The sequence below is a fragment of the Rhipicephalus microplus genome, chromosome X (assembly GCF_043290135.1).
Source record: "Rhipicephalus microplus isolate Deutch F79 chromosome X, USDA_Rmic, whole genome shotgun sequence".
Lineage (NCBI taxonomy): Eukaryota > Metazoa > Arthropoda > Arachnida > Ixodida > Ixodidae > Rhipicephalus > Rhipicephalus microplus.
The window spans coordinates 291116162-291125202 of NC_134710.1; the positions used below are offsets into that span (position 1 = coordinate 291116162).

The window sequence follows — 9041 nt, forward strand, 5'->3', positions numbered from 1 at the left end:
TGCTTCTGTTGAGACAGGTATGTTACCCACCGAAGCTTCTAGAAATATGTCGTTGACGGAGCTCGAGCCTCTTTCGCCGGCAACGCGCGTGGCTCTCCACGGAGCGCACGAAATCTTCGTTGTCATTCTTTTGCTATATTACACGTCAGCAATCAAGCTGCTCAGGTGAATATGGTGAAGATAGGCGTAAGGTTGGTTTCTTGGTCAGAATATGCTGTGTGGTAAAAACAATTATTGCACTCTTTCTGTTTTTAGGTAGGTTCTTCCTTTCTTTATATAATCATTTGTTGGTCAAACTCCCCCGAGTGGTTATTAACCATTCAAGAGGCATCATTATCATCATTATCAAGGTGCTTTTTTACAAAAAATGTTAACCCATCTGAAGCACGACACTGTCATCTGGTTCCCCGCCCATCTCGGCCAGGTGCCGGGTGCCCTATCCAACCTCAACGAGATCGCCCATGATGCAGCGCGCGCACTTACCGACCGCACTGCCACAGGACAACCTCATCTTGCTGGGTTAGATACCAATCGGGATGCACCAATTACGTACAATGAAATTACAAAGCACTTTTACCTGGAACGCCGCATTTTTCCACCCCCACATCTGAAACTTAACCGACCGCAGGCATTAACCCTACGCCTATTACAGACACACACGTACCCAAACCTTGCCACGCTTCACGTTTATTATCCCGATGCATACCCCAGCGACACATGCCCATCATGTGGACACACAGCGACACTCGCACACATTCTCTGGGAGTGTAGAACAACTCCTCCCGACTCTACCTCAAGCAAGTGGGAGAGGTCCCTCAGGAGCTCACTTCTCGCCGACCAGCAATGGACCGTCCAGCAGGCCCACGAAGCGGCCGCCAGGTACTCCCTGTCGGTCCCTACGTGGGAGACGCCCGCTACGCGCTTAGCGCGTCCTGCAGGACTGAAATAAAGTTTTTTCATTCCATTCCATTAACCCATTATGTCGGGTAGGTGGCAGGTCAGGGGAAATGCCATTTCAAGGAACGTCTTCTTCATTTTCTACATATCGGTCGTTTCGGAAGGCGAATGGATATCGGGATTCGCGAAGCAGATCGATGCTGATCTCAACAATAAGTGAATTCGGGATGAAGATTATAAGAAGTAGAAATTTTGTTCCACAGTTGTATTCCAGCACTCGGTGAGCACAGGAAGTGCTGGAAAAAGAAGAAAAAAAACGTGTGAGACTGCAGTAGCATCTGTGTAACCTGGTAATTCTTTATTACGCGAGTTGATAGGGCTACTTACTTGTAAATGTGTGCGCTTCACGACGTTTTGAAGAGAGACAAACAATGTAGACAGTTGGCAATGTCAGGTGCCTCTAAAAGATATATTGAATAAGCTTCACTGACTGAAGATCGCGAATACTCATTAGGCAGCGGAGCTGGTGGTATCATAATACTATTTCATTCTGTGATGTAGGCCAGTGTGCCCAGATTTGGGTGCAAGGTAAAGAACACCAGGTAGTCGACATTTCCGGAGCCCTCCACTACGGCGTCTCTCACAGTCGTATGGTGGTGTTGCGTCGTTAAAATAATTATTTAATTCTGGGACCAGGGCCAAGGGCTCTAAAACCGGGGGAAGCACTGGGGGTGGTCGCCCCCACAGGTTATAAACCAGGGGGGCATGCCTCCGCACTAATAGCTCCTACGACCAGAGGAGCTATTACTGAGATATGTATTAATAGAGGCCATAAACAGAGATATGTAATGTATTAATGGCCATATATATATATACATATATATATATATATATATATATATATATATATATATATATATATATATATATATATATATATATATATATATATATATATATATATATATATATATATATATATATATATATATATAGTGTGTGTGTGTGTGTGTATATTCACCAATTTTTCTTTCTTTTTATTTACATTACACTGCCTCTAATAACTTCCCCTATGCATTCTTTGGCATTATTGTCTGTTAGATCTCAATAATAATGTGTTAAAACACGGGAAAACGAGCCCTCAGGTATACACTTCTTTCACTTAATCATTAACGAGGGTCTCGTACTAGCAGACTTGGTGCCGTTAGGTTGTACACGAAAGACTATTGGTCAGCTGCCCGCTCGTAGTAAGTTCACGTGCTACGTGACGCCACACAAGCTCATAAAAGGGTGTTCTACACTCGCTGCTATGGCTACAGACAGCGCTGACCGAGGCTCCCACGTTTAAGTTCGCTTATAAACCCAATAAAATGGCTCGGGAAGTGGCCGCCGTGATAGCTCAGTGGTTAGAGCATCGAACGCGTAATTCGAAGGTCGTAGGCTCGATTCCTGCTCACGGCAAGTTATTTTTTCACCCACTTTTCTCTCTTTTTATTCACATTGCAATGGTACTAATAACTTCGCCTATACATTTGTTGACATTATTGTCTGCTAGATCTCAATAATAATGTGTCAAAACACGGAAAAACGAGCCCTTAGGTATACACTCCTTTGCCTTATATATATATATATATATATATATATATATATATATATATATATATATATATATATATATATATATATATATATATATATATATATATAGTGAGGAACCGGTTTATTCAGCCAGGCTCGAGCTAAATCACGCTGGTGATGATATTTACAGATGAAGAAGATGTACAGGGGATGATGTTATCAAAGAGAATAAAGAGTCATTCGCTTGTCGCGCTCACACTAATTCCCCCGCGCGGTGAAAGTGGCCGCCAGGTCGCTTGACAGTATTATGAAATGCGTCACGCATAAGGCTTTAAACGAGATACGGGCACTATCTCTGTTCCTCGGCAACGATGATCAGGATTACCGCTAAGAGGAGAAACGCGGTAATTGACAGGAGATGTCTGTTCGACCACCGTGTATGGTCCAATGAAGCGACTGATGAATTTGTCGCATAGACCGGGGACGCGTAGTGGTGTCCATAGAAGAACTTCGTCAGCAGGGGAAAAACTCACAACACGGCGAGACGAGTCGTAGCGAGATTTTCGAGTGTCTTGAGAGAGGTCAGTGTTAACACTGGCCTGGTGACGGCAGTGTGCGAGACGAGATAGAAATTTTTCAGAGAAAGGAGCCGTCGAGGGTGCAGGGGCCGAAAGGAAAGAGACATCCAGAGCGAAACTCGGCGAGTGACCATGGACGAGAAAAAATGGAAAAAAGCCGGTTGTGCGTTCAGCAGCCGTATTATAGGCAAATGTCACGAAGGGTAGAATTGCATCCCAGTTCGTGTGGTTGGGGTGAATGTACATGGCGATCATGTCCGATAGGGTCCGATGAAACCGTTCAGTCAATCCGTTGGTCAGCGGGTGGTAGCTAGAAGCGGTCTTGTGAACAGTGTTCGAGGCACGCAAAACTTGCTCGACAATAGAAGAGAGAAAGACTTTGCCACGATCACTCAGGAGAATGCAAGAGCTCCATGACGCAAAAAGATGTGGCGAAGAAAGAATTAAATCGGCGATCTCAGTGGCAGTCCCAGATCGTATAGAAGCTCGGGGTCGGGCCGAATTCCTTTTTTGCTGACATGGTGGCCGAAAACCTTGATTGTCTTGCTAGCAAAGGTACATTTCTTGGCGTTAAGCTGTAGACCGGCTTTTGCAAGGCATCTGAGTACTTCGTCTAGACGTTGTAGATGCTGCGAGAACGTGGATGAAAACACTACTATGTGATTGAGATAGCACAGACACGTTTTCCATTTCAAACCACGCAATACGCCGTCTATCATGCGTTCGAAGGTGGCGGGCGCATTACAGAGTCCAAAAGTCATCACATTAAACTCGTACAACCCATCTGGCGTTGAAAATGCAGTCTTCTCTTTATCAGACTCTGACATTGGTATCTGCCAGTAGCCTGATCTAAGGTCGAGGCTAGAAAACTACTCTGCGCCCTGTAATGAATCCAGTGCATCGTCGATCCGAGGAGGGGATAAATATTCTTGCGCGTTATTTTGTTTAGCTCACGGTAATCGACGCAGAAACGCACTGTCCCATCTTTCTTTTGAATGAGAACAACTGGGGATGACCAGGGACTCGAGGAAGGACGTATGATGTTGCGTCGTAGCATGTCTGAGACGTTTTCCTCGATGATCTTGCGTTCTGCCTGAGACGCGCGATATGGACGCCGATGTACAATAGGAAAGCCGTTAGTCTGGATGCTGTGAGTAGCGGTGGTAGTCATGCTGAGGGCGGGGAGTTCACGTCAAATAGAGAACTGTGTCTATTTAACAGGGCGAGCAAATCTTCAGTTTGATCAGGTGTTAAGTCAGTGCTTATGATTGCCGACACAGGTGTGGAAAAGGCATTGAATGGCAGTGATTGTGACTTTGGGACATCGTTGTGGTTGTTGTTCGGAAGAGTAGCAATCGCAACAGGCTCACTGTCGACCGCGCAAGATACTGTTGAGCCACAGGGGAGCAGTACACACTCGGGTGTTTGATTTATGGCGGTTAGGTACGTAGACCCATCGAAGAAGCGAATAAGCCCTGGTGTGATCACAATGCCCCTACGTAGGGTATGACCGTAAGGGAGAATTAGTACGTCACCATCCACGATGTCGGTGCAATTAACACTTATAATTTCTTCGATGTATGACCGAAGTACATAATCTGACGTGGTGACAAGGCGGATGCGTCCATCGTATTCAAGCGGAGAAGAGTCAGTGGCATTTAGATGCAGGAGGCGCTGATGACATGATATGAAAGTGGACGCAGAAGACAAGAAATCCCACCCTAGAATGAGAGCGTGGGTGCACTCACGAAATACCGCGAAAACAATGTGATGACGAATGCCTTCTATGCAGACACGAATGGTACACTGTGCAAGTGGACGAATGAGAGCGTTGGTCGCCGCACGTAGAGGTGGGCCGCCATAAGGTGTGGTGACTTTTCGAAGGTGGGAACAAAAATCGGCACGAATAATCGAAACGGCAGCGCCAGTGTCTACAAGAGCCTCAACGCGCACACCTTCTACAAACACTACTATAAAATTCGATGGCCGCTCTGGAGGAATTGTTAGCTGTCCAGTGGATGCAGTTTCCCCTCCTAAAACTGCATTGGGAAGTTTTCCGCGTGGGCGTTCGTGGAATGAGAGGCGGGCCGCAGAGGCGACACTGAACGGCGACCTGGCGAAGGTGACTTGCGGCGAGACGTACGGGAATTCCCAAGCATGTCAGTATGGTAGGAAGGAGACGGTGAACGATAATAGGACGATCGGGAGGGTGGTCGCGGTAGTTCATGGTCGGACGGAAGCTTCGATGTTCTTCAGGAGCGTAGCCGCGTTGCTCGTCTTGTTCGCGCCTTCGACAAAACCGAGCGATATGTCTTCGATAGCCGCAGTAGTAACAGATTGGCCGAGGTGGGCGCTGAGGTGCGTAGTAAGGTGGTGCACGCATTGGCGGTGATAACGAAGCACAGGCGTATGGTCTGCTGTTGTAGGCACAGAAACGGTGGGTGCGGCAGAGAGCGCGGCAACTTCGGCGTACGTGCGCGTCTGGCGCACGCAGGGACCGTTGGAACACGTCGGACGCGATGCGGAGGCGATCTCTTGTTCAATCAGGTCTCGCAAGCTATCTTTTTCAGAAGGGAAAGTAACTTCCGCAGCACAGGAAGAGCAGCCCCCGTAAAGCTCTTCACGAACAATGTCGCGAACAAGCGCACGCAAGTCGAGGGGTGCAGGCAAACGAATGTGGGTGGCATCGTAGCAAAGGCGAAGAGACTGAAGCTCGTCAAGTCGCTGACAGATGGTTATCACGTCCTGGGTGGTGGCAGGATTCTGCGTGGCGATGGCCTTAAAGGCGACGGTGTTAATGTCTTTAATAATGTGGCGTATTTGGTCGTTCTGAGACATGCCGGTGTTAACGCGCTAGCACAGTGCAAAGACATCCTCAATATAAGATGTGTAAAATTCACCCGGCAGCTGCGTGCGTTCAGCGAGCTTCTTCTTTGCTGCCTCAGTGCGAAGAGCAGGGGCACAAAATATTTGATGAATTCGCTGCTCAAAAGCGTCCCAGTCGCGAAGATCCAGGTGGTGGTTCCAGAACCAAGTTTTCGCGACATCGGACAAGTAAAATGGGACGCTGCGTAACTTCTGTGGATTTTCCCACCTGTTCAAATCGCTGACAAGGTCGTAGTTCTTGACCCAGTCTTCTACATCATCGCCTCGGAGACCGGAAAACACAGGTGGATCACGCAGGCGAATGTTGTTGGGCGGGGCGGGTTGCGGTGGCTGCAGTAGGACGGCGACGTTGGATGGGCCAGGGCTTTCTTGGGCCGCCATGGCAGGGGGTTGTATGCGACGACTCGAGCGGAGCTCCAGCGAGAACGGGCGAGAGGACTTGAGGGAACGAAAAGCACCCTCCACCACTTGTGAGGAACCGGTTTATTCAGCCAGGCTCGAGCTAAATCACGCTGGTGATGATATTTACAGATGAAGAAGATGTACAGGTGATGATGATATCAAATAGAATAAAGAGTCATTCGCTTGTCCCGCTCACACTATACATACATATATATATATATATATATATATATATATATATATATATATATATATATATATATATATATATATATATATATATATATATATATATATGTGTGTGTGTGTGTGTGTGTGTGTGTGTGTGTGCTAGTAGTTAGTTTGTCTGTCAGACAGACAGACAAACTAACTTTCAAAAACAAACTAACTAACTGAGCTTACCCCAGTTACAGAGTTACAGTTCAACCGGCAGTCATGTGGATCACGCTTGCTGCTCACGTGGTGTGGCAGTGCGCCTCGCGCTATCAGTCCACGTCTGGCTCATGATCGTGGTGCGAGATTACCTGTAATCGATCCGACTTCAACCACCACCGCCACCATGTGTGTTTCGAAATAATGTAACGTTTTATGTGCATATTTTTATCGCACTCTTGCGAGAAGTAGCACAAAAATCCGACTCCCGCCTTTCCTGTTGGTACGTTACACACCGTTGTGGTGATCGATTCGTTAGCCGGCTGCCTGATCACTCTACTTGGTTGGACTGCGAACGTTTTTACCACAGCTATCATGTGTGGCGCTGTGCTGCCGGAATTCATCGTAGTACAGCATTGACATGGAGAGCCCGCATTATCAGAATCCTCTGTCAACTAATGTAAACAATCATTCCGACAAACGAGCCATAGAGAGTGCGAGTCCTGTATAAAATCATCAGGTGAAGGGTTATCTTCATAACACCTCCCTTGCGGTTATCGTTGGTAAATGAAAATAAGCGTCAGTGTTTCATCATAATGTAGTGAGAGACTGTGATATGATGATATGATGACGACGTTCTTTAAGAAAAGAGCTGCATAAGGCTATGATTCGACTCGCTAATTGTTTTCGAGGCACTTAACACAGTCATGTATTGGATTGTTCATTAATCAACTCAGAAGCGACCAATCGATGAAGTAGTCATTTGTTGTACCTTAGCTAGCTGCATACGGACTCTTTAGGAGGAGAAAAATATGCACTCAGTGGAGCAAGTACGTACTATATGGGGACAATATATCGCTATCATGTTCAACTCTTAAAGGCGAAGCTTAGAGAACCTCTAATGTTCTTATTTCACATTATCAAGCAGTGTCTTTTTTCAAAGTTTGCGTGCGAAGGTTTACCGGATTATACGCTCCAAAACAAAGCTTGTCGACATGATAAATATGAGGTCTTGAAGGAACGCCTTGCAGAAGCGTGCAACCAACTCAACACCTGTCCCTGCAGGCATCCTCTTAATCAAATTACTACTAATATTATCTGGAGCTTTATGTCCCGAAACCACGGCATGATTATGAGAGGTGCCGTAGTGAAGGGCTCCGGAAATTTTGACCCTTTGGTGTTCTTTAATGTGTACTGACATCGCACATTACACGAACCTCAACGATTTCGCCTCCGTCGAAATGTGATCGCCCTGGTCAGGGTTGAACCGGCGACCTTCGGGCCAGCAGTAAAGCACCTTGACGACTGGTCCACCGCGGTGGAGATGTCGTCATCAAATCTTGCGTCAAAATCGAACAAAAGGCGCTGCTATAGAGGAACATACCACATTTTCTTCGCCTTGTCCGCTTACAGTAAATTCCCACGGTCGCCGTTGCCGTGCGTCCTGTGTCCCCGATGACGAAATCCAGTTCTTTTACTGCGATTCTTGCCCACACGCGCAAATTATTCTTTGCAACAGACCGCATTGTTTTCGGATAATCGCCCAAAACGAAGGAATCGTCGGATCGCGTTTTACGTGGTAGGAAATAATGTGCACCATGTGCGTCTTGTTTGGCGACAGGTCCTGCGGTGCGCAATCATCTCTGGAGCAGACGTTTTGGATTAAGTTCTGGCTTCTGTATTACCTACTGGCATGCAAAGCCAAAGAGGCGGCCAGTATGCTCACCTTCAGTAAGTTCATCATTATCTATAGTAGCTTTGTCAAAAAAGCTCATGCACCGTGTCAGTCCAGTTTCAACAACATACAGCTCACTGACGGTTCCCGTGGACGCTTGGAAGAGGACGAGCTCTGCATGTTTTTGCACTCTAGGCTGTGAAGCCATGGAAAATCTTCGGCACAGCGTCGGCAAAATGTTCGTAACGTCGCGCGGTGACTTCACAAGAACACCTCCGATTAGCCAATGTTCCACGCGAACGATGTCACTTTCCTTGAAGTGCTTTTCGCACACGTGCGCATTCGGGGAAACAAATGTAAAACCACCAGTTTCTTGTAATGGCATTGCGCCCTTACACTTTTCCCACCGATCACTGTAGGAAGCGAGAACCCGGAACATTTTATTCATTTCTATAGTAACCAGGTCTACAGCCAGGTATCCAGCAGGTACATGGTATCCTTGCCGAGCCATAATAGTGATCATATGGTGAGAAACTACGCAATGCAACGCCACAATATTATGCATTGTCTTCATAGTGGCACCAGCAGCTAGTTTCCCTCCGGTCGGCCTGATGAACCCGTGCGGTTATGCAGCGCCGCCTCGCGGCCACCAC

General features: G+C 46.9%; 1 non-coding gene across 1 annotated transcript; it reads left to right on the top strand.

Moving 5' to 3' along the window:
- Positions 1–2285: 2285 nt before the first annotated feature.
- On the top strand, positions 2286–2358 carry TRNAT-CGU (transfer RNA threonine (anticodon CGU)). Its single transcript has one exon. It is a non-coding gene; the product is annotated as a tRNA-Thr (tRNA).
- Positions 2359–9041: the final 6683 nt, after the last annotated feature.